Genomic DNA, 27,216 nt, shown 5'->3' on the forward strand with positions numbered 1-27,216 from the left:
ACGTCAGGAAGCATGTAAGCATGCTGGGTTTTACCACTTCTAAGCAACATAAAAGTGGTAGTTTTTGCCAGAGCAGTTTGGAAAGACAGGTCAATAAGTACATGAATCAATGCATAGATCATTTACATTCAAATCTGAAAAGAGGTACTAGCATTATCTCTGTTCACACATGACATGATCTCATATTTAAAAATCCTAAGGATGCCACAAAAATAATGTTATAAAAAATAAATTCAGCAAAGTAACAGGATACAAAATCAACACTGAATATCATCTACATTTCTATACGCAAATATGATCAATTTGAAAAGGAAATTAAGAAAACGATTCCAGTTATAATTGTGCCAGAAAAAATAAATTACTTAGTAATTAACTTAACCAAGGAGGTGAAGAATTACACAACTTAACCAAGGAGGTGAAGAGTTACACGATGAAACTTGCCAAACTTTTGGAAAGAGCGTAAATGACACAAATCCCATTTTCATGGATTGGACAATTTACTGCTAAGATCTCAATATTACCCACTGCAATTTAAAATTCCATACAATCCCTTCAAAACCCAACCCTAAATCAAAAAGCCCATCCTAAAATACTTTACATCTAATAGATCCCCAAAGAGTCCAACAATTTTGAGCAAGAAAAACAATGTGGGAGGATGCACGCTCCCTGATTTCAAAACTTACTACAAAGCTACAATAATCAAAACGGTTTGGTACTTGGCATAAAGATAGAACTATCAAATCAATGGAACAGACTTCAGAGCCCAGAAACAAGCCCTAATGTATATGGTCAAATAACTTTTGACAAGAGTGACAGATCATTTAATGGTGGAAAGACAGATTTTTCCACAAAATGTGCTGAGAGAACACGACATCCATGTGCAGAGGAATGAGGCCGGACCCCTGCAAACACCATTTATAAAAGTTAACTCATAATAAAGGCGAGACCTGAAAACACATAACCTATGTCTCTCCCACAATTATTATAAACACTGTTCATTATACTGGCCCTGATGCTCCTTCGGGATATACAGGATTTTAACAAAGTTCCCTGGGAGGAAAGCAGACTCAGTGCTTTGGGGTTAGGAGACAATGTGGATCTGACCTTAGCTATGCTGAGGAGATCTCCCGCTTTGACCAACTTCCACTGAGACCTACTCCCCACTTTCACATTGTCTCCTAGGGCACCAGGGACATTTTCACTCTCTTATGAGCAGACCACTTGCCACCCAAAGATTCATATCACAAAGAAGAGGCAATATGATTGAAAACTCTAAGTTATATAGATTGTCAAAAGGTGTTTTACACATATAGATGTTTATGATGGTTGGAGGGAGAAAGGAGGGGACAGGTGGATAGAGATGGGGGGTTGGACAGATAATTTTAAATGCTTATAATGTGTCACAAGGGACAACTTCCAGTCAGTGGCCCTCATATTTATTACTTGTAGTGGATTGTCACTAGTTTCCAAATGAGACTGGAGAAGAGAGGCAAGTAAATTAAGAAATCCTCCAAGTTTATAAAACATGTTCTGGCAACCTAAATGTCCATCAACAGATGAATGGATAAAGAAGATGTGGCACATATACACAATGGGATATTACTCAGCCATAAAAAGAAACGAAATTGAGTTATTTGTAGCGAGGTGGACGGACCTAGAGTCTGTCATACAGAGTGAAGTCAGAAAGAGAAAAACAAATACCGTATGCTAACGCATATATATGGAATTTAAAAAAGCGGTACTGATGAACCTAGTGGCAGGGCAGGAATTAAAGACACAGACGTAGAGAAAGGACTTGAGGGCACAGGGCGGGAAGGGCAAGCTGGGATGAAGTGAGAGAGTAGCATTGACATATATACATTACCAAATGTAAGATGGATGACTAGTGGGAAGCAGCTGCATAGCACAGGGAGATTAGCTTGATGCTTTGTGACCACCTAGAGGGGTGGGATAGGGAGGGTGGGAAGGAGACGCAAGAGGGAGGGGATATGGGGATATATGTATACGTATAGCTGATTCACTTTGTTGTACAGCAGAAACTAACACAACATTGTAGAGCATTTACACTCCAATAAAGATGTGGGAAAAAAAATAAAACATGCTCTGATGAAGGCTAACTTGGAAAGGATCACTTTGGAACGGGAGCAGTGTGTTTGTCATAAGCAGCTACACACCGCCCTCTGGTGGCCTCATGAGATATGGCATGAGTAATTCAGGGCTCCATGGTTTTGTCAGCAAAAGCAGCCAACTCTCAAACTTACATACTTTCACCATCTTGCCATTAGAGCAAACCAAATTCTGTACGATTCAATGTTTTGGGGGAGCCTTCTAGTGAAAGTCATTGTCTTGACTATGACACGACAGGCCACTTCCCAGGTGCAGTATTTCAGAGAGTGTTGACTGAGCCCCTGCGTCAGGCCCAGGGTCCACAGCAGAGAATAGAGAAGAGGTCGCTGCCTCATGGGACCTGCAGGGAGAAGGTGGGAACGTGCTGGCCTTCACTTGTCTGCAGCCCAGCGCTGCGCGTCTGGTGAGGAGAAATTAGTCTATCCAACCAAAGACGTGTATGGCGCTTTTCTGCTTATATTAACAATAAAACGTTTTAAAAAACTGGAAACTGTCACTCAACATATTTGTATAATTTCATCCAAATTTACACAGAGTTAAAAAAATGGGATTACCTCATATTACCGGTCACTTTTTCACTTAATATGAGTAAGTGTTCTTCTCATTTAAAGTTTTAGAATTTATGAATTTAATGGCTGCATGATATTCCTTATGATACCTTGTATTTAAAGGACCTGCATCTATAGCTCCCGGTATCTTGTTCTTCTCTGCAAGTGGAGTCCAAATTCTATCATCTCCAGGCAGCTTCCAAATCTAGAATCATTCCCTGAACTTCCAGAGAACATTCTCTTTATCCTTATCTCCTAGGATGGCAGGCCTTCATTCCATGTCATCTCTCCTGTGGATTCAGAGCTTCTCCCAGAAAAAGATGTTGCTCAATCAACTCTCAGTCTGCTCTCCACACAATGATTGGCATAGGGCTAATACTCAATAAAGATTTGAAAACACAAGAGATCCAAATGAGTTACTCCCTATTGCTGAAGTCATCCTAAAATTAGAAATAAATCTCGGAAAAGAATAGGGGTTATCTTGAGGCAAAAGACTGGTTTATTGTTGGCAAGGTTTGCAATCTGGGGATACGGAGCTTTTGCCTGTAACTGAAAGTAGGTTCCCCGGGGCGTGAATGGAGTGAAGCATTTTTAAAGGCAAAATCGGCAGAACACACAGTTGGGAGACTTGTAAGGGGATTGGATGGCCCTTTGCAGCGCGACCACAAGTCCTCGCAGCTGGACCACAGTTTGCGATGACTGGCTGTCACTGGATCTTCACCTTTCCAGGTGGGACCCTTAGCAGAATCAGAAGTCCTTTAGAGCTTCTGTTGGTGGTTTTCTAAGAACTCAGAGCATGTTACTGAAACCCAGGTCTGTCATGACTGCCTGGCTCTATTTTATTTTGGGTCCCTGTTAGCCACACCAGGTCCATTTTCTATGTTCTTTCCTTAGGGGATTTCTCTCATTTTTAATCTCCCTAAAGAGATATTATTTTACTGTAGCAGTGACAACATTAATCGCCCATGAAAATCCATTCCCCTCCTTGGGGTGCACAGCTGGAAGACTTCCCAGCCTCTTGTGTGGCCACAGGACCATGTCCTTGCCAACGGAGCAGGAGAGGAACTGATGCGTGTCCTTCCAGACCTGGCCCATTATCACCTCCCACATGCATTTCTCCACGTTCCTGCCCCTTCTGCTGATGGATACAGATGAGGATGAGGTCCTAGGGATGGAGGAGGCCCAGGATGGGAGACTCTGGGCTCCTGATTGACCACGTGAAGGAGTGCAGTCTCCCCAAAGTGAACACCCACCCAGCACTGTGATATGGGAAATATAGAGGGATACGCTGCTGAAATTTAGGGAGTCGTTTGGTGATTCACCGTAAACGAAACTCCTGAATGTATATTTGAAGAAAACACAAATTTGAAAAGATACATGGCCCCAATGTTCACAGCTGCATTATTTACAATAGGCAAGATAAGATGCAATCTGTGTCCAGCAACAGATGAATGGATAAAATAGAAACATTTCTATATAAAAGGGGATACTACTCAGCCATAATGAAGAATGAAATTCTGCCATTTGCAACAACATGGATGGACCTGATGGATACTATGCTTAGGGAAAGAAGTCAGACAGAAAAAGACAAACACTGTATGTTATCATTTATATGTGGAATCTAAAAAATAAATGAATGTATATAACAAAACAGAAACAGACTCACAGATATAGAGAATAAACTGCTTGTTTTTAGTGGAGAGAGGGGGGACAGGATGCAGTAAAGGATTAAGAGACAGTAACTACTATGTATAAAATAAATAAGCTATGTGTTGTTAGGAATTTTACATGCTTTAAACTTATGTAAGGCCCTTGTACTGTCATGGGGGTTTTTATGGAGGCTGGGGCTAGGGTAAAGCTACCTTTGTCGAATAAAATAATTGCAACCTTTCCAACAGCTGCAGGGAATCAGCTTTCAGTCCATCTCTAGGTGAATGCGTGACTAACTTTTAAAATTCTTTTAAGAAAGTGGTCTGTTGGGAGTTTCTGTTCTTTCTAGATGGAACTTTGGTTACTTTTGTTTTCCAGAAAATTATGTATACAGCCTAACATGTCAAGTATACAGGCATGAAGTTGTTCATGATCTCTTTTAGAATTTTTTTTGTACACGATTTCTTGTCTTTTTCATAATAAGCTAATTTCTTATTGACCTGACAGAGTTCATTTATTTCCAAATAGAAGAACAATTCTTTTCCAAAAACCAGCCTTAAGTCGTATCCGTTAAGCACAGCATTTGCTTTCCAACTGGCTGTTTTACATTATCCACATTAAATTCCTCCTCCATTTCCAATGTTTAAAATTTTGCTTTCAGTTCCTAGGGTGAAGGCATCTTTGTGTAATTTCAATATTGCTATATAAAGAAAAAAGTTCAAGTTTTTACTGAAAAAAATGAAGCACAGCTGCCACAGAGGAAAAAAAGACACCAGAAATGAGGTTATAGTAAGTGATAAATGGAAGGATATATTTTCAACATAGCTAAGAGAAAAAGAGTTCAAATCAATAGCGTACAGAGAATACCACAAATTAAGAAAAAGAACAGAAAAACTGACCAAGTGCATGACAGAAAACTCACATCTGAGGAACTGCAATGCTCAGCGAATCGCAAAAGACATCGCTGACCTTACTGAGTCATAACAAAGAGAGCACTTTTAGTGAGTTCCAATCCCACCACTACTTTCACATAACTATTAAAAAATGGTAGCGTGCTTAACCTAGCATTAAATGCATCTCTTTCACTACAGACACCAGCAAATACCCTTCAAGATGAAATGCTAAGCACAGGTGTTCGTGTTCCTTTTATAGGAGACAGGATCTTGATTGGATAATTGCAATCACATGGATTCTCATGGAGGCGCCATTTCACCCATCAGCATGGCTTTCTCCCAATTAACCCAATGATACAAGATGCTGAGGGCTGAGAGAGCTCCTTCAGGGAGACACTGGTGACAAACCCTTGTTATGCGGTAGATAACCATCAGGTACTTGTTTGAAACTAGGAAAATCACCAACTCGTGTTGCCCTGGCTTGCTGTTGGTGGCAGCTTCATCTCGCTTCACCTGATGATGGTTTGGTCAAGATGAGGGAAACCTCCTTCTCAGCTACCACCCACTTCATACCAGTGCTTCCCCACTTCCCTGAGCACGAGAATTCCCGGGACCCTTATCGAAAGCATAAATCACCTGGTGCTTCACGGAGGACTCAGAAGTAGCACCAGGAGCTTCTTACTATCAACATAACCGGGAAACACTGCTCATAATCATTGGCTCCATGCCGCTTTATTCACAGCTTCATGGATGTACAGATGAGGTACAAAAAACTGCACACATTTAAAGTGTACAGTTCAGTGAGCTTTGACATATATACCCAGAAAAGCATCAGCCTAATTAAGGTAAAAAACATACCCATCACCCCAAAAATTTCCTCATGCCCCTTTGTAATCCACACCTCCCTCCCTCCCATCCCCAGGCAACCACGAATCTGCTTTGTTTCCACTAAAGATAACATTGCATTTTATATAAATGACATCTTTCTGTATCTGGCTGCTTTCAGTCAGCATAAAGATTTTGAGATTTAAATAACAGATAAATAAGTAAGCAAGCAAGCTACAAGGACATATTTTGCAAGACAGGGAATACAGCCAGCATTTTAAATGACTTTAAATGGAGTATAATCTGTAAAGTTTTAAATCACTATGTTTGACACGGGAAACTAGTATATTATAAATCAACTATACCTCAAAAAACCAAACCAAACCAAAAAACCAACCCTTGTAACCACCATCCACGCCAAGAAACTGTAATTTTTCTTCCACTCCAGAATACCCTCCCCGTGCCCCTTCCCAATCTCAACCACCTCCCTACTTCCAAAACTATTCTCTGTCCTGATTTTTATACTCATTACTCTCCTTGAGTTTCCTTATAGGTTTTATCACCAAAGTGTGCTCTCTAGACCCTGTAGATGACGCCTGCTCATTTTGTTGATGTCTTTAAAATCTCTTTTAGTCTCTAAGTTCCTTCTGCATCCCTTTCTCTTTCTTACACTGTATCCATGGAAGAACCTGAGCCCTTCCCCCTATGGAAGTTTCCAGTATGTACTTTACAGACTGTGTCCTAGGATGCAGTTCAACACATCACTCTGTTCTCTACATTTCCTGCAGATTTTCAAGTGTATTCAGAGGATTGATCAGACTCAGGATCAAGATTTTGGATGAGAAGCTAGGTGTTGATGTGCTCTTTCATCAAGGTACACATAATGTCAGGGTGTCTGTTTTTTTCTGAGATGTTAGCAGAGATGATGTTCAATGCTCACATCCATTAATCCACTTGGCGTGAAAAATGACGGTATTCTAATTACATCATCTCTTTCTCATTTATCAGCTGGATTAATTTTATAAAGACATACTTCCCTTCATCGACTATCTGGTCACCCAGTGAAACAGTTCATAGGCGAAAGGCAGTTTGATGCCTCTTTCTTTTCATGTATTTATCCATTATCAAGCGGATGAATTGCTACCCTGTCATCCTAGACTTATTGTGGTGATTATTTCACAATATATACAAATGCTGAACCCTTAGGTTGTACATCTGAAACTAGCAATGTTATACATCAACTATACCTCAAAAAAAAAGAACAAACCCTATGATATCCTAGGAAAATATGAGAACCAGTTGTGACTTCTGAAAACAGGCAAAACTTCTTTTTTTGAGTGATACTTCAATTCTCTCCTCTCCCTTCCCCATTTTGTGTTTGTACCATATCCACATTCTCAGAACATAAAGCCATTATGAGATAGGCTGGGACCTGGGTCCCTCTACCTGAGCACTTGCACTTGCACCTGGACAAACGTCTCCTTGAGCAACAGCACACACACAAAAAAACCGCTAAGAGACTATAAAAAGAGCTGCATGCATGTGCAATTATGAACAGTAGGATACAAAAAGGCCACAAACCAACTGCCACTTCTGAGGTGCCGGGAGCAGAAGCAGGGAACCGTGCATGATGCCTGCACACAACACCACCAAGTGGGTGGGCAGACCACCTAAGCCAGCCCTCCGGCCTGACCCACCGATCCGCGCCCACCGTTATCCCATTTAAGGGACCAGCCTGCCTTACTCAGGGAGCAAACAAGGGCACCTGTTACTTGTTTTCGCTCCCTCAGCACAAGTCCCAATAAACCTGTGCCTCAATTCCTCCTGTGGGCATCTTATCCATTTCTATTGATTAAAGAGGCCAAGGACCCAAGACCGTATCAATTACATAGCACAATCTCTTTTGAACCCTCATTTAATCTTAATTCTACAAATAACTATCTATTTACTGCACACGCTAATCCTTACCTCAATGTCTCTTTAGCTGTTTTCATTTCTGAAGCTGCTTCTTTCGTAGATTCCTCAAGGAGGGCTCTGGAACACGCTACCGAAACCGTGTAATAAAGACAGGATCAGTAATACTGATTTTTCCTTTTGCCTCAAGGCTCCAGGATGGTTCAGTGTGAGACCGTTACTAACTCTATCTTTATTTAAAATTTGATATTTTGCTCATCAAGGATTTTTGGCATTAAATTTGCTTTTCGATGTACAACCTTTTTTTTTTTTTTTTTTGCGGCTCGCGGGCCTCTCACTGTTGTGGCCTCTCCCGTTGCGGAGCACAGGCTCCAGACGCGCAAGCCCAGCGGCCATGGCTCACGGGCCCAGCCGCTCCGCGGCATGTGGGATCTTCCCGGACAGGGGCACGAACCCGTGTCCCCTGCATCGGCAGGCGGACTCTCAACCACTGCGCCACCACGGAAGCCCCTAAATTTGCTTTTTGAAAAATTATTGCATTAAAATCTCATTTATCTTGATTTCTGAGTTGTTTGGTGCCCCTGAAATTTTGTGCCAAAGGCCAGTGCCCTTCCTGCCTCTCCTGGTTCTAGCCCTGAGTTGGAGCTTCTCTGTCTTCCGTTTTTAGGTTCCCATCCCACTTAATTTTGATTCCAGTTGATGTCCACTGTGGGGTCCAGTCCCAATGGGGTTCCGGCACCTCAGTGTGAGAATTCAAAGAGTTTCATGTCTTACCTTAGACCTCTGCCTCACTCGCTGGTGGAGGGAACCAAGTCCCTCCCTGGCTGGCTCAGCCGCACGTCCGGGACTGGCTCCTGCACCGCACAACCTCTAGGCTCTGCTGTGGAGCCTCACTGGGTCCCTGCACTGCGCATGCGGAGGCCCTCCTGGGAAGGGGAGGCGCAGGCTCACTCTGCTCCTGTACTGAGCATGCGCCGGGCCCTCAGGCGTCCAGCGGCATTGTAGCTTCCTTCGACTTTCCCGGCGATGGTGGTGACGTTAGGCAGGTCTCCTGGCTGTTGTCCACCCACTTGTATTTTGTGGTAACAGGGGGATACCTTGTCAGCTACTCTTGTTGTGAATATTGCCCATGGCTTTTGGTTTTAATATCTGATTGCTCTGTCTGCGTTTACGTGGAGATTCTGGAAGATAAGACTATGCTTCCATGAATACTGCCATCTTCCCAGAATTCTGAAATTTATTTTGTTTTAAAAAGGATACTTTAAAAAAAAATGGGGAACCAGAATTATTTTTATGTACAGAAAGCATTTTTAAAATACATTAAAAACAACAACAAGAGACTACTGTTTGTTCAAGGCCTAGGTATGTCCTCATTGCTAACAAGGCGGATTGTAACTGCTAGGGATGTGACAGCTCCTGGTCCAGGCAAGGTGTAGACCAGGCAATCCAAACACCCTTGTGCCACAAACACCCAGACATGTGATGACCTGGCCAAGATCAGAAGAGAGAATGGGAAAGGTCCTGGGAGTGAGGAGGGAAGCGAAAACCAGGTGCAAGTTTGTGATGCAGTGTTTCCAGCTGCCAGGGTGGGGGTCCTGCTATTGGTCCAGGCAATCACGTGAGTGACTGAGGTTTACTGCCTTCTGATGTGAGAGGAGGCAGGGATCAGGGATGGAGACACACACACACACAGACACACACAGAGACACACACAGAGACACACAGACACACACAGACACACACACAGAGACACACAGAGACACACACACAGACACAAAGAGACACAGAGACGCACACACACAAACACAGACACACAGACAGACACAGACACACACAGAGACATAGACACACAGATTCACGGACACACAGACACACAGAGACACACTCACACAGACATGCACGCACACACACAGATACACACACAGACTTACAGACACACACACACACACATACACAGCCACGTCTGTTGGTGGATTGCCCCTAGTAGAAGTTGACTAGAAAACATTCAACTCATTGAGGAAGCTTTGTTGTGTGGGCTGTGGGTGAGGAAAAAGAGAATCCCCGGAGGAGTTATTACTAGGCCTGTGCTGTGGACTGAATATTTATGTCCCGCAACTTCATATGTTGAAATCTTAACCCCTCAGGTGATGATATAAGGAGGTGGGTCCTTTGGGAGGTGATTGGGTCAGAAGGAAGACCCCAGAGGCCTGAGAGAGCCCCCTCGCCTCTTCTGACATTGAGGACACAGCAAAAATATGGCCACCTGTGAACCAGAAAGTGGGCCCTCACCAGACGGGGAATCTGCCGGCACCTTGATCTTGGACTTCCCAGCATCTAAAACTGTGAGAAATAAGCTTCTGTTGTTTATATGCCACCCAGTCTATGGTATTTGTTACAGCCATCCAAACGGAGTAAGATGGCCTGCGATTCTTGCAGCCAGTGTCTGATTATAAGTGCTGTGGATAGAAGTAAACAGAGGAAGGGGGTGGAGGCGAGGATTGGGGGACATTTTACTTCAACTGTGGGAAGAAGAGGAAGGAAATGATATTTAAGAAGAATTCTATATGTTCGTCTCCAGAGGGCCTGAAAATGCATTGGAGAAAGCGCAGTATCCTTTTCTGATTAAAAACCAAAATAACGGGCTTCCCTGGTGGCGCAGTGGTTGAGAGTCCGCCTGCCGATGCACAGGACACGGGTTCGTGCCCCTGTCTGGGAAGATCCCACATGCCGCGGAGCGGCTGGGCCCGTGAGCCATGGCCGCTGGGCCTGCGCGTCTGGAGCCTGTGCTCCGCAATGGGAGAGGCCACAGCAGTGAGAGGCCCACGTACCGCAAAACAAACAAACAAACAAACAAAAAAACCCAAACTAACAACAAAAATAGCCATAGGTAGAAATGTCCTGAACATGACAAAAAAACCATATACATACGTTAAAACCCCCAAGCCAGCAAGGATCCACTATCACCAAATCATGCCCTGATCTCATCATGAACAAGAGGCAGCAGACACTACAAATGGGACGATTAGAACCCCAAAACCTTCATGAAATAGAATAACTTGAGTAAACAATTACAGAAATTTCTGTAAATTGGTTAAAGGCCTAAAAAATCGTATTGGAACCATAAGTGAATAAGATACTATGAAAACATAACAGGAAAATTAGAAAAACAAAACAAGATAAAAAAATTTCTAAAACTTAAAACACAGTGCCATGGAAATTAGAGCTCTACTGGGTGGATTAGACAGCAGATTAACCAGTGTTGAAGAGTGAACCAGTGACCCAGAATGTTACAGGAGATAAAGTGATGGGAAAAAAAAAGAGGGCAAGTACAATGAGGCACATGAGGTACATATATAGAGAGAGTCTCATGTACATGGAATTTTAGGATGAGAAATGGAACGAGTGGTGAAGAGACAGGATGTGAAGTGTTTAGAATTTTAGTAAGCATGGATCTACAGATTCCAGTCCCGAGGAGGAAAAATAAAAATAAACTCGAACCTTGCCCTACAGTAATGGACTGTAGAATATTAAAGACAATTGAAGAGATTATCAAAGAGGAGGGAAGGCAGACAACAGCGAGACCAAACAACAGACCAGTCAGCAGTCACAATTAAGGGCGAACACAAGGGAACGACATCTTCAGAGGCCAAGGGAAATGTCACAGAAACGTCTGTATAGATTTCATTCTAAACTACCACCCAAGAATAAAGTGAAATAAGAACGTTTTCAGATAAAAAAAGACTAAGAGAGTTTGCCTCTCTCAGGCTCTCACTGAGAGTGAGGAAGGATGTACTTAAGGAAGAAGTGAGTGAAACCCAGAAGGAAGGAGTGGAGGTGAGAGAGACAGAGGCAGGAGCTGGGTGAGTGCAGGTCTAAGTCAGACAGTCATCGAGTGTGTGAAACAACAGTCAGGCGTTAGTAATAACAATCATCAGGACCAATTAGTCATAAACCTCTGTGATTCAGTGTTGTGTCCTAGCTATTGCCTGCCGCCCTTCCAGGGTTCAGGAAGCCTGAGCTGAGGCTGGGAGCGCACATATATCTATTGACATGAATAATAATTTATATCTATTCATATAATAAGAACAAGCGCATTTATTCCTGGAATGCAAGAATGCTTCAACCTAGGAAATGCATTGGTGTAATGAACCACATTAATGGAAAGAAGGGAAAAAACAGGATCATCTGAATGCAGAAAAAGCAGTTGAAAAAATTCAACACACTTTCATGATAAAAAACACTCAACACACTAGGTTTGAAGGTAATTACCACCACATAATCAGTGCCATATGTGTAAAACCTGCAGCCATCATAATACTCAGTGGCGAAAGACTGAAAACTTTTCCTTTGGCATCAGGAAGCATGTAAGCATGCTGGATTTTCCCACAAAAGAATCAACATAGTAGGGGTAGTTTTAGCCACAGCAGTTAGGAAAGACAGATCAATAAATAAATGAAGGAAGGAATTAATCACTGACATCCGAAGTTGAAAGGAGGAAGTAGAATTAGCCCTGTTCTCACGGAACGTGATCTCATATGTAGAAATCTTAAGGATGCCACAAAAATGATATTAGAATTAATAAGTGAATTCAGCAAAGTGACAGGATACAAAGTCAACATTGAAAATCATTTGCAATTCTGTATACTAATATGATCAATCTGAAAAGGAAATTAAGAAAACGATTTTATTTACAATAAAATCAGAAAGAATAAATTACTTAGTAATTTACCTGACCAAGGAGGCGAAGACTTTCACAATGAAACTTGCCAACCTTTTGGAAAGAGATTAAATGACACAAATCCATTTTCATGGATAGGAAGACTTATCACTGCTAAGATCTCAATATTATCCATTTCAATTTACAATTCCAATGCAACCCGTATCAAAACCCCATTCTAAGTCGAAAACCCCATCCTACACTGAAAACCCCATCCTAAAATTCACTTTACATCAAATAAACCCCTAAACAGTCAAACAATTTTGAGCAAGAAAAATAATGTGGAAGGACACAAACTTCCCAATTTCAAAATTTACTACAAAGCTACAATAATCAGGGGCTTCCCTGGTGGCGCAGTGGTTGAGAGTCCGCCTGCCGATGCAGGGGACATGGGTTTGTGCCCCGGTCTGGGAAGATCCCACATGCCGTGGAGCGGCTGGGCCCGTGAGCCATGGCCACTGAGCCTGTGCGTCCGGAGCCTGTGCTCTGCAACGGGAGAGGCCACCACAGTGAGAGGCCCATGTACTGCAAAACAAACAAACAAACAAAAACTACAATAATCAAAAGAGCTTGGTACTGGCATAAAGACAGAATTATCAATCAATGGAATAGAATTCAGAGCCCAGAAGCAAACCCTCACATATATGGTCAAATGATTTTTGACAAGATCATTCAAGGGGAAAAGACTGACTTTTCCACAAAGAGTGCTGGGAGAATGTGGTATCCACGTGTAGAGGAATGAGGCTGGACCTCTGCAAACACCATTTATAAAAGTTCACTCACAAATGAATCTGAGACATAAAGGTAAGAACTGAAAATACATAACCTTATCTCTCTCCCACATTATTATAACCACTTTTCATTATTCTGGCCATGATGCTTCTTCAGGATATACAGGATTTTAGCAAAGTTCCACAGGGGAAAGCTTACTTAGTTCTTTGGAGCTAGGAGTCAGTGTGGAGCCAACCTTGGCTATGCTGAACAGATCTTCCACTTTACCGACTCCCACTGAGACCTACTTCCCACCTTCACATCATCTCCTAGGGATTCGGGGACATTTCCACCGTCTTATGAACAGACCGCTTGCCCCCCAAAGATTCATATCACAAAAAAGAGGCAACATGACTGAAAAATATCTCTAATACGATACATAGATTGTCAAAAGATGTTTTACACAGATAGATGTTTATAGAGGATGGAGGGAGAGAGGAAGAAACAAAGGACAGAGATGGGGGGTTGGACACATAATTTTACGTCTTTACGCGTGGTAAGGGACAACTCCCAGTCAGCTGGTCACCTTACATTTGTTATTTGCAGTGGATTTTCATTAACTTCAAAATGAATTTAAAGAAGAAAAGAAAATGAATATACTTTAAAGAAATCCTGTAACTTTATAAAACATGTTCTGATGAAGGCTAACTTGGAAAGGACCCCTTTTGAATGGGAGCAGTGTGTTTGTCATAAGCACACTGCCCTCTGGTGGCCGTATGAGATATGGCATGACTGCTGCAGGGCTCCAAGATTCCATCAGCAAAAGAAACCAACATCAAAATTCACAGTCTTGTTGTTAGAGCAAACCACATTCTGTAAGACTCAAAGTTCTGGGGGAGCCTTCTAGTGAAAGTCATTGTCTTGACTACGACACAATAGGCCACTTCCCAGGTGCAGTATTTCAGAGAGTGTTGACTGAGCCCCTGCGTCAGGCCCAGGGTCCACAGCAGAGAATAGAGAGGAGGTCGCTGCCTCATGGGACCTGCAGGGAGAAGGTGGGAACGTGCTGGCCTTCACTTGTCTGCAGCCCAGCGCTGCGTGTCTGGTGAGGAGAAATTAGTCTATCCAACCAAAGACGTTTATGGCGCTTTTCTGTTTATATTAACAATAAAACGTTTTAAAAAACTGGAAACTGTCACTCGGTGTATCTGTATAAATTCATCCAAACTTATATAGAGTTAAAAAGAAAAGGATTACCTTATATTACTGGTCACTTTTCCACTTAATATGAATAATTATTCCGTCCATTTAAAGTTTTAGAAAATACGCACTTAGTGGCTGCCATGATATTCTTTATGATACCTTGTACTTAAAGGACCTGCTTCTATAGCTCCTGCTTCCAGCTTCCTCCACAACCGTATCTTGTTCTTCTCTGCAAGTGGAGTCCAAATCCTGTCATCTCCAGGCAGCTTCCAAATCTAGAATCATTCCCAGAACTTCCAGAGAACATTCTCTTTATCCTTTTCTCCTCGGATGGCAGGCCTTCAATTGCATGTCATTTCTCCTGTGGATTCAGAGCTTCTCTCAGACCAGATGATGTTCAATCAATTCTCAGGCCACTCGCAGCACAGTGCTTTGCATATGGTAAATGCTCAACAATAATTTGAAAACACAATAAATCTCAGTGAATTACTTGCTGTTGCTGACAATGTGAATTGTCCATGAACATCCATTCCCCTCCTTGGGGTGCACAGCTGGAAGATTTTCCACCCTCCTTTGTAGCCATAGGACCATGTCCTTGCCAATGGAGCAGGAGAGGAACTGATGTGTGTCCTTCCAGACCTGGCCCATTATCACCTCCCACATGCATTTCTCCATGTTCTTGCCCCTTCTGCTGATGGACGCAGATGGGGATGACGTCCTAGGGATGGAGGAGGCCCAGGATGGAAGACTCTGGGTTCCTGATTGACCACGTGAAGGAGTGCAGTCTCCCCAGTGTGAACTGTGATGTGTGAAATGTGGAGTGATGTGCTGCTGAAATTTTGGGAGTTGTTTGGTAATTCAGCATAAACTAATATATACACAAAAATTTTCATCATAGCATCAGCCTAAATAGGCATCAACCAAGTACATTTAAAATGACAGGGACAGGATTTCCCTGGTGGCGCAGTGGTTAGGAGTCTGCCTGCCAATGCAGGGGACATGGGTTCGATCCCTGGTCTGGAAGATCCCACATGCCGCAGAGCCACCGGGCCTGTGTGCCACAACTACTGAGCCTGCGCTCTAGAGCCTGTGAACCACAACTGCTGAGCCTGTGTGCCATGGCTGCTGAAGCCCGCAGGCCTAGAGCCCGTGCTCCACAACAAGAGAGGTCACGGCCATGAGAGGCCCGCACACCACAGTGAAGAGTGGCCCCTGCTCGCCTCAACTAGGGAAAGCCTGCCCAGCAACAAAGACCCAACACAGCCATAAATAAATAAATAAATAAATAAACTTACATTAAAAAAAAAAATGACAGGGACTTCCCTGGTGGCGCAGGGGTTAGGAGTCTGCCTGCCAATGCAGGGGACATGGGTTCGATCCCTGGTCTGGAAGATCCCACATGCCGCGGAGCCACCGGGCCTGTGTGCCACAACTACTGAGCCTGCGTTCTAGAGCCCGTGAGCCACAACTACTGAGCCCGCGAACCACACGACTGAAGCCTGCACGCCTAGAGCCTGTGCTCCGCAACATGAGAAGCCACCGCAATGAGAGGCCTGCACAGCACAATGACGAGTGGCTCCTGATCACAGCAACTAGAGAAAGCCTGCGCGCAGCAATGAAGACCCAATGCAGCCATAAATAAGTAAATAAATATGTTTAAAAAATAATAAAATAAAGCAAAAAATGACAAAACTCAATGTTGCCTTTCTAGTTTCATCCTCTAAATTAACCCTGCTCTTCTGACGCAGTCATTTGACATCAGAGAACTTTGATTCCTCAGAATTTTTTATTCTGACCTTAATAAATGTTGCAATCAGAATTATAACAGTATTTGAAAAACAGCATTGAAAATGTATTTTACAGGGAAAATTTCAAACAGACATTTTAATTGTTTTGATCCTGTTTTGAGAATACAGCACAGTCAATTATTTATAGTTTATCTATGTTTATTTTCAATTAACTAAAAGTGTTTTAGTTGGGATCAATTTTAAAAAAAATAAACGACAGGTTTTTTGTTCACATCACATCTTAATGACTGACTATAAATGCTCTCGTTGTAAGATTTCTTTAGTGATTATTATTTGTACTTGGTCAACTGATCTGAGTCAAATATTGATATCAAAAAACTTCAAAATGATCTTTTTCTTCCATCAATCTTAAATCAATAATACATTTGACCACATGGAGTTTTATATGGTGTGTATTATTTTTACTATTAATACTCTCCATGATAGTGCAAGTCTTTTTTAAAAATAAATTTATTTATTTATTTTTGGCTGTGCATGGCTTTCTCTGGTTGCAGTGAGCGAGGGCCACTCTTCGTTGTGATGTGCAGGCCTCTCATAGCGGTAGCTTCTCCTGTTGTGGAGCACGGGCTCTAGGAGCACAGGCTTCAGTAGTTGTGGCTCGTGGGCTTCAGTACTTGTGGCCCGTGGGCTCTAGAAAGCAGGCTCAGTAGTTGTGGTGCACGGGCTTGGTTGTTCCATGGCATGTGGGATCTTCCCGGACCAGGGATGGAACCTGTGTCCCCTGCATTGGCAGGTGGATTCTTAACACTGTGACACCAGGGAAGTCCCAGTGCAAGTGTCCTTAATGTCAAAAGGCTTGTTTCCAATCAGTGTATTCCTTGAAGACAGCAATTCAGTTTTTTAAAAAAATTATTATTTATTTATTTTTGGCTGCATTGGGTCTTCTTTGCTGTGTGCGGGCTTTTCTCTAGTTGCAGCGAGCAGGGGCTACTCTTCATTGCGGTGCATGGGCTTCTCATTGCAGTGGCTTCTCTTGTTACGGAGCATGGGCTCTAGGCATGCAGGCTTCAGTAGTTGTGACACACAGGTTCAGTAGTTGTGGCTCATGGGTTCAGTAGTTGTGGCTCATGGGCTTAGTTGCTCCATGGTATGTGGGATCTTCCCAGACCGGGGCTTGAACCTGTGTCCCCTGCATTGGCAGGTAGATTCTTAACCACTGTGCCATGAGGGAAGTCCCAGCAACTCAATTTTGATGCAAGCTTTGGAACACTTGCCCAAAAGCCTCCACCACCCTCCTATTCTGCCCACCTCATTAGAGAACAGAAGGTGTTCTCAGAGCTACTTACAAGATACAGGCAGAAAGAAGCTACTTAGTGGATCCAATCACCTGACTAGGAATTGAGAGAATCTTTCCCACTCAAAAATCCTGGTAAGGAACCATGTTTCTAATTTCTCTGGGAATAAAAAGACACCAGGGAAAGAGTCCATGGTGGGGAAATGAATGTCTAATTCATCTGAAAATCATTCCATCTCCTTCCCTTTCATCCTGGTGTTTATGGTAGGGAAAAAGCCCTGGCCGTCACCGTGTGGTTTTCATTATATTTTCCTTAAGAAGAGAAAAATAGTCTAATTGAGGGCGGAAATTGGCCAAACTCAATGGTCGAGTTCCTAACCTCTCTTGCAGCTGAAAGCAGCCAGATGAACTTCAGGCAGATTAGAAGTGAGCAGAAGGATTATGTGGACTTGTGGGAGGCTCTTTAGATAGAGCAGACACAGCTGGATTGGCCCTTTCGCTCTTCATTTTCCTCCCTCCTGCCTCAGAAATGAAGACTTGGTGGCTGGTCAAGGCTGGTGCTCCAGCAGCCACTTTGTACCGAAAGACAGGCAGCCTTGAGGTTGGACACCAGCTAAAAATGCTGGGGCAGAAAAAGATGGGCTGGCTACCAAGGTGTGCAGTTGAGGGTCAGTATGAACAGTTTACATTCATGAGAAAGGAAGAAATCTCCCTCTTGCCTGTGCCTGTGGTATTCTGGTTTTTCTGCTATATTAGGGAAATATGGGCATCCAATAATAGTGGGCCTTCCTTGCTAAGGCAGACAACCTGCACTAGCCTGAACTCTGTGGGACACCCCGTCCTCAACCCTTCTCCTTGCTCACGAGCTAGACAGCAGCTCAAGCTTCCACAGACTCCAGGTGACCAAGTGATATTTTGGGTTCTTTAGTGGAGATGTTCTCTGGAGGTGAATTTGGAGACTTTGATGGGATGATTCCCGGCCACTTCCTGCAAACCAACACAGAGCCTGTGCTCCTAACCATTATAGTAGAGCCTCAGCCCAGGCAGCCCTTCCCTTTGGTCCTCTGATCTCTGCTTCATCTACTCCAAGTTTAATCAGGGGCTTCAGTCTTTCCTCCTCAAAGGAGAGCCTAGAATTTCCTCCCTGTGAGGACTTTTGTTCTCTGCTTTAGGGGGGCTCCATCTCTGGGCAGAGAAAAGAGAGGTCGCTGACCATGGACTCACTCAATAACTCAGACCGTGGGACTCCCCCTGACTTTACTTTTTTTTTTAATGGGTATACTATTTTACTGACATTTAAATTTCACCAAAAATGAGCTCAGGTATATGCTGGCCATATGTTCAGATTTTTGAAAGATAAATGGATAAGACAGCTTTAAGGGTGCGATGTATTTAACACTGTACAATATACTCAACAATTAGACAATCTAAGGGGTGGTATAACTATACACTCAGGAGCACAGTTTTGGGACAAGCCCTGGAATTGGAGAAAAAACCCACCATTCAGGACTGAACACAGGTCCTTGGTTGCTAACAGAATCTCTCCTTGACTTCCAACTTGAGACAAACCGAGGAGTCTGTCAGTATACAAAACCCACAGCATTCAGGACATAGAGTAACAGGGTAGATTGGCCAGAGCCAATTCGGATTGTGAGGGGGGCCAGTCTGAAGTGAGTAGCGTTCAGCGTTGCAGCTGAAGCCTAGGGTCTGTAGATTAGAGCAGCCACCTTCTAAAAATCGCTGTGGACTTCCCTGGTGGCACAGTGGTTAAGAATCCACCTGCCAACGCAGGGGACAGGGGTTTGAGCCCTGGTCCGGGAAGATCTCACATGCCGCGGAGCAACTAAGCCTGCGAGCCACAACTACTGAGCCCGTGTGCCACAACTACTGAAGCCCATGCACCTAGAGCCTATGCTCCACAACAAGAGAAGCCACTGCAATGAGAAGCCCGTGCACTGCAACAAAGAGTAGCCCCTGCTCGCTGCAACTAGAGAAAGCCCGTGCGCAACAACGAAGACCCAACGCAAAGATAAATAAATAAATTAATTAATTAAAAAAGAAATTGCTTGTTTCCAAACAAGTTCCTAAGATGCTTTTCCCAAACAGGGCCCCTGACTTGACTTTGATGGACAAGGTGGCCCATAATGCCCCCACCCATTTGTGGTTTTGGGGAAAAGACAGAGCCCCTTCCTGTGCAGAAGCTGAACGGGAGGGATGCCAGCCCTGGGGGCTGGACCAGGGGTGGGCGGTGGATCACTGCTGGAGGAGCCTGAGGGGTGAGTGGGGCCTGTCCTCAGTCCTGAGCTCCCTGGACTGAGACTCTGACTTTCCTGAAGCTTCCTTGAGCACCTGCTATATTTTGTTAAAACCCTTTCTCCTCACACAAGCTCCACTCAGAAATTCCCCTGGATCAAACACGTCCAAAGTCATGCCTCTTAACTCAGTGGCCACCTTAAATTTTTAACATTTTTTATGTAACCCAGAATCAAACTTTAATCAGTCTACTCATACATACTTGGCCGGACACAACAGGCCACAAGTTACATGTTATTGATACGAAAAATCAGGGATTGATAAATCCAGAGATATAAGGAATATTGGGGCGCCCCAGCACTGAAGGTGAGGGGAATGAGGAGTGACTAATACATACAGCATTTCCCTTTGATGAAATGTTCTGGAATAGACGTTAGAGGGGGTTATGTAACATTGTGAATGTACTTAGTGCCACTTACATGTACAATTTAAAATAATCAAAGAATTAAATTTTAAGTGAACTTTATATCATAGAATAAACAATTTAGTATCTGGAATAAAATCCCCAAATGTTGAAGAAAATGGAATTAGAGGGGAGGGGAAGGAAGGCTCCAGTGCTGCTGTAGGCACTGGGGCAGCTCCTAATTGGGCCCTGAAGGCTCTGCATGTGCTTGTGCTAGTGGCTGAGCTGGCAGCAGCTCCAGGGATCTTAAGGGAGGAACTGGCTCCAGCACCTGAGTAATGAGAAGAACTGGGTCTGCTGTGGTCTCTAATCCAGAACTGGAGCTGGATACACTCCGGGGCCACAGCTGGTGCCAAAGCACGATGGGCTCCAGAGCCAGGGGCAGTGCCCTCACTGAGGTGGCTTCAGCTCTGGACTGAGGCTGTTGAGGAAACTGGCTGAAGTTGTAGAGGAAGCACTAGGACAGGTTTCTGTGACAATTCAGGCTCTGAAGATGGGAGGAGAGCTGTTGCTGGAACCTTCTCTGGAGCAGGAATTGGAGCCTGTGTAGATGCTTTTTCTCCCTTTTGAGATTGAATGAGAGCTAGGGCATAAGCACACCCTGGTTGTGGAACTGGAGCTGGCATATTCGCCTTTGAACTCAAATGAGAGCTGTGGCTTGAGCTTGCTGTGGCTCTGGAGCTGTAGCGGGCAGCAGAGGTGTAGGTGGCTCTGGGTCTCAAGGTGTTTCCAGAGCTTGTTTTGGAGCCTGTGCTGTAGCTCCAAGAAGAGAAAATATCATCAGTAGGATCGCTTTTCCAAAGACAAGAAACTTCTCATGGCCAATCAATGAAGTCTCAGTCTAACATGCCACCCCCAGGAAGTCTTCCAGGACTTCAGTCCAGGAGAATAGTGATCTGAGCCTCCTCATTGCTCCTGGCCCAGTTCTAGCCTCTGAAGCCTCTATTTTGTGTGGCCCGGCCACTCCCCCTCCCCACTGGTTTCCATCACCCACCCTGAGTCCTCCTCACCATCACTCTCTACCTCAGTGGGCTCCGGGTGCTCCAGCTGTGCCAGAAGGAGGTGGGCACGGTGCTCTAGGTCTGAGCCAGGCATGCTGAGCTCTAAGTAAGCCAATAGCGTCTTCAGGCAGGGAAATTCTGGGGCCTGGTGAAAATCCTCACGGGAATGGTGTAGCCAGAGGCCCAGGATGGAGGACACGGCCCTGGGAGTAGTCAGGCGGGCAGCAGCGTCAGAGGCCTGGCCTTTCCTTCCACCTTGCAATGTGTGGGATCCAGGGTTCTGCCAGCTCCTGCCCATCCACAGACCCTACATCTCTACACAGCTCTTTGGGGAATGGAGTCCCTCCCTCTTGAATCAAAGCCCACTCACATTTTTAGTTGGTACAGGTATCCGCCGTACTCATCAGAGTCAGGGAGGATGCATCGGTACCTAGAGGAGGCCAGGAAGGCGTCACATGGACTGTGCTGACACCTGGATGTGATGGCCAGTGTGACAGTGTGGCCCCAGGGAGAATGGAAGCTCTGGAGGGAAGGGCTGCTGTCTGCTCGATGCATTAAATGATAGTTGTTCCTAGAAAACTGCCTGCACCCAGAGGGCCTTCCTCTATATTTGAAGAATGAATGAGCCCAGTCAGCCCCGTCACACATATCTGAGCGTCCTGGGCCCCACTGATCGCCCCCAGGAGTCTCTGCTCTCACTCCAGATTGAATCACACATCAACATTCAAATGGGAAAACAATTCCGCCAAGGCCACCAGCACAGTGGCAGATGAGGCAGAGCATCTGCTCCCTCCCACGAGGGAGCAGAGCAATGACAGTGTAGCACAGCCACAGCCCTTCTGGCAGACCTTCCCATGGGGCCAGGTCCCCAGAAAGGACTTTCCATGAAGGACCCACTTAGACCCTACAGTCACCCTAGGGGGCTGGTCCTCTCTTTACTCTAGCGTGCAGAGGGGCAAATGAGGCTCAGAGAGGTGTAGTGACATTCCCACATCTCACAGCTAGTAGGTGGCCGAGTCACCAATGTCCCAGGAGGGGCAGGAGGTCCAGCACCTGCTGGGTAGTTGCAAGGGCTCTGTAGGTGCCCAGAAAGGCAGGGAGGTCGGAGGGGTCGCTGTCAAGGAAGGCAGGCACCAGGTTGCCCACCAGCTTCTCCAGCCTGCCTGCCTGGACACTCCACACCATGAGAGTCCCATTCCTGTCCCCTGTGGACACATTTTCCCCTGGGGTGGAACGGAGCAGAGACACGAGTCAGAGGAAGCACCATGGACCACCAGGAGGGCTGAGGCTGGAGCTGAGACCACATCCCCAAGCCTCAGGGACTTGTGGCAGAAGATGGGGCAGGAGTGCCCCCAGCAGAATAAAGGTTCTGGAGTCACCAGTAGAATTGGCCGCGGGCAATGATTAAATGTATTAGGATCTCGGAGCAGTTTGTAGCACAGTACTGAGAGCTCCTTCCTGTATTAACTGCATCATCCCTGTGATTGTTATAAAAATATGCCATTCTAGGGATGAGAACACAGAGGCTGATCCCAGAGTGGGAGGGATCAGGAGTGTCAGGCAAACAGGGACACCTGGGGATGGAGTTAAAACAGGAGAATCTGTAGAAAAAGGCAGAAACACCCTTGACTTAACATGAAGTAGATGCTATCAGTCTTTCTGAGGTTCCTACAAATATGTGGACAAAGCAGGGACTGGGCAGTAGGGCAGGTGGGAGAGGAGATGGGGTCTAGATTCCTCTGGGAGCAGGGCTCTAGGAGGGAGCCCAGGGCAGGACCAGGGTGGCTCTGGGACTCGGAGCTTCCTGGGTGTGGAGTCTCCTCTCTGGCACTCACCCTGAGCCTGCCCTGGGCTCTGTTGCTGGTGTGGGGCACCTGCCCCTCCTGCAGGGAGACGGAACAGGGGGCTCCGTGGACCGGCTGCTGTCCGATCTCCCATGTGGGGCCCTGAGAAATCAGTGCCCAGCAGCCAGACAGAAAGCCTCAGAGCCTTGTCCAGCTGTCTGTGCTGGTTCTCAGACCCACCAGACATCTGCACCCCAGACACACGCCTACCACTCTGCACAGACCTCCACCGAGGACAGAGAAAAAGCTGACAAGCTGAGGGCCTTGGATTCACGTTGGCACCTCAGGAATCCTCCTTCCCCCACGCCAGCCCTGTCCTCGGGTGTGACCATGACAGGACCACCAAGTTACCAAGTGTACACCAACCAGTTCCTGCCCGGGGGGACCCTCCCACCAAGTCCCCCTTCCTCCACATGGAGATGAAGGGATGTGGACCTGCTCAGGGTGGGCTCCCAGAGGTGGCCGCGCCTGGACTGGCCTGCTCTAGGCCACCTATGTTACCTTAGGTGACCTCCTGGTAAATGACCAGAGGTGTTGGTTTTGAGGATTGAACCAACGTCTACAGCATCTGAAAAACCTCTCACTCCAGGGTTCCCTGAAGCAGAAGCCCCGGGAAGTGGGGCCACAGCAGGAGAACATCTTCCTCTATGAGCTGGGGCTGTCACTTGAAAGTGGGTGCCTGGTTAAAGGTTTCCGAGCTCTGTTGGAGTTTGTGGTCCAGGAAGTGACTTCACTCCCGGGGGCCCCCTTCCTTGAGTCCCCTCCTCAGACAATAGCTCTCCACACAGCACTCTGGGTGGCGGACTGTTCACCCTCTTCTCCATGCAAGCCCATATCTCACACAGTCACACCCGCAGCCCTCTCCACAGCCCCCGGGGGTGGGGGTCTGTGGGCAGCTTTCAGGAGACAGACCTGGGCTCCAGACTCGTCTCCTCATTCGTACCTGTTCTCCATCCTGGATAAGGCATTGTGTCTCTCAAGTCCTATCTGTCTCCCATCTGCACTGTGGGAATGATTCTAGCATGTTCTTCTCGGGATGTCCTCAGGTATAGATGGGAAAGGAACTCAAAAATGTGCGAATGGTGTCACATGTAGGCTGTGCCTCCAATCCCTTTTTCCTCCTCTTGTTACCTCCCCCATGTCTGTTCCTCTTCTGATCCCATAAGACCTTGTTTAATGTCACTGTGCACGTCTGTGTATGTGTGTGTGTGTGTGTGTGTGTGTGCATGCGCATGTGCCAGTTCTCACTCTCTGGAGGCCAGAATACTGCCCCCACGTAGGGAGGGATGGGCAAGAACTTCCTAAGGTCTTAACGGCTTCTAATTTCCAGAGTAGACCCGAGGAGAGGGGTTCCAGCCTTGGCCTGGGCCGTGGTAACACTGTGACACAAAGCCATACAGGGAGCAGGACCTGGAGCTGGGATGACAGACCCAGACAGTCTGGCTGCACGGTCCACACTCATCACCACAGTGCTGGCAGCAGAGAGACGGACACCTTCATGGGGCACACAGCTTGGCAGGCTTGGCTTCTCTGGGTGGACACCTAGTGGTCCAGGGACAGACTGGCAGACGAAGGGCTGCCATCACCAGGTAGACTTGACAATCTCATTTGCTGCTGCCTTTATGTTCCTGTCCTTGAATGCCTCTCCCCAAGACTAAGGCTGGCTGGAACATGATATCCAGGCCCAACCCCAGTATAAACAGTCCACTTCACTAGGAACAAGAGAATTTTTAGTCACCTGGAGTAAGATGTTCAGCCTTGCTCAAAGTCCCCTGGGAAGCAGTTTCTCCCAGTGACTTCATTAGGAAAGTAGATCAGAGTTGAGCTAATCTTATAAGGGTCTAAGTGTTAATTGGCCCCAAACTGCCTTCTGGGACTCTCTTCCCACTCCCTCCCCCATGTCCATGCATCGGCAGCTCCATCTCTCCACCTGCTCAGACCAGAACCCTGGGGCTCTGTCTGCTCCCTCTTTCCTCCTCACCCCCCACATGCAGTCAGCTCATCCCCTGTCCCTGGATCTCAACTCCAAAATGCATTATCCCCTCTCTGCATCTCCCTCCCTTCCCCTAGTCCAGGCCGCCGCTGACACTGTCCCTAATTCCTGTTCTTTGCTTCCATTTCCTACTTCCTCTGATTCAAGAGAGGGATCTTTAAAGACAAGTCTGTTTCTGTCACTCTGTTAACAAACAGGAAATCTCTCAGCGGCTGTTTGGGGAGAAGCCCCAGTCCTCAGCCAGACCTCACGCCCCTCCTCCTGCCAGCAGCCCACCTTGCCTGTTCCGCTCAGTCCAGCCACACTGGCCTCTGTCTCTTCTTCCAAGAAACTCCTCCCCAGCCTTCAAAAGCCCCAGGCTGGGACCCCACAGAGCTCTTTACCTGGGTGACTCCCCATGCAAGTTTTACTTCACAGGCTGGAGGTTGCTCCTCCCTGGGCCCTCAGTTCCTCCCCGACGGTGCTTGCCTTGGTCCCCAGGAGTTGTCAGTCTAGCCTGTTGGGCCCCAGTACTTGCTAGGGGAAGTGGCAGGAGGCTGGGACCCCAGGCAACCTCAGGTGGTTAGCCTGAAGACTCCTACCACCAGCTTGCAGGTGAGCCCAGAGGTCTCTGTCGCCCCATGGCGACCTCAGGAGAAGAGGCCCTGCGGAGCTCCCAGAGCCTCTCCCTTCCGGTTTTCGAAGTGGAATATAGAGAAGGAGAAAGCAAGCCAGAGCCAGGGCGGGGCTTCCCCTTAAAGCGGACGCTGTCAGAGGCTTATCTACCTCCCCTCCCACTAACTCTGTCAGTACTGCAGCCCTGAGGGTTGGTGTAGTCCCCAGGGCAGGAGTCGTTACTGGGTGCCAGTCCTGCGGATGTTCAATGCAGCTGGAGGAGTCTGACCTTTGCTTACCAGTCAGAGGGGCCAGAAGAGGATTTGTTTAATTTAATTAATTTTAATCTTTAATTGCGATACAATACACATAACGTAAAATTTACCATCTTAACTGTTTTTAAGTGAGTATATTTAATGGTATTAATTATACTCACACTGTTGTTCAACCATCCAGCTCCAGAGCTTTAAAAACACGTTGCTATTACTCACAAACATAGAAAAAAAACTTATGGTTACCAAAGGGGATGGGGAGTGGGAGGGATAAATTAGGAGTTTGGGGTTAACTTATACACACTTCTATATATAAAATAGCTAATCAACTAAGGACCTACCTTATAGCACAGGGAACTAGACTCAATATCTTGTAATAATCTATAATGGAAAAGAATCTGAAAAAGATATATATGTATATGTATAACTGAATCACTGCTGCACACGTGAAACTAACACAACATTGTAAATCAACTATACTCCAATAAAATAAATAAAGACAGAAAAAAAGATGTATCTATTATGTTTATTAGTGGTAAGAAATATATAACTTAGCAGGATTTTTAGTTCGTAACACCCACGTTACCTATATATACTAGACTGAAATACTCTTTAGATAATTCTATTATGTGTTTCATATTTATCTATGTTAAACAGTATTTTGTATGATTAAAAGTAAAAAAGTTAAACAAAATTAAATTTTGAATAAATGTTGAGTAAAACAGACATCACAGAACTGTACATTTACCCACAACTTTTCATTTTTTTTTTTTTTTTTTTTTGGCTGCACCATACAGTTTGCAGGATCTTAGTTCCCTGACCAGGGATTGAACCTGGGCCCACAGCAGTGAATGTACTGAGTCTTAACCACTGGACCACCAGGGAATTCCTTACCCAGAACTTTAAAAATCTTCCCTAACTGAAACTCTGCAGCTATCCTCCCTCCCCCAGCCCCTGGCAACCCCCATTCTACCTTCCATTCCTATGAATCCAGCTACTTTAGGGACCTCACAGGAGAGGAGTCATAGAGTGTTTGTCTTTTGGGGGCTGTTTTATTCATACAGTTTATGTCCTCAGGATTCATCCATGTTGCAGCGTGTGTCAGAATTTCCTTCCTTTATAAGGCTGAATCATATTCCATCGTATGTATACACCACATTTTATTT

At 45.5% G+C, this 27,216-nt stretch overlaps 1 long non-coding RNA gene across 2 annotated transcripts; it reads right to left on the bottom strand.

Moving 5' to 3' along the window:
- Window positions 1–20,108: 20,108 nt before the first annotated feature.
- LOC113632509 (uncharacterized) lies at window positions 20,109–25,860 on the bottom strand. 2 transcript variants are annotated; one of them, XR_003437839.1, is made up of 4 exons: window positions 25,568–25,860; window positions 21,718–21,777; window positions 21,357–21,550; window positions 20,109–21,099 (listed from the first exon to the last, which is right to left on the bottom strand). It is a non-coding gene; the product is annotated as an uncharacterized LOC113632509 (long non-coding RNA). The 2 variants fall into 2 exon arrangements; XR_003437840.1 differs by having other exon boundaries at window positions 20,109–21,105.
- Between the last annotated feature and the right edge of the window lie 1,356 nt (window positions 25,861–27,216).

This window comes from Aethalodelphis obliquidens, unplaced genomic scaffold, assembly GCF_003676395.1.
Source record: "Aethalodelphis obliquidens isolate GAN/ISIS:26980383/991018 unplaced genomic scaffold, ASM367639v1 scaffold37, whole genome shotgun sequence".
Taxonomy (NCBI): Eukaryota; Metazoa; Chordata; class Mammalia; order Artiodactyla; family Delphinidae; genus Aethalodelphis; species Aethalodelphis obliquidens.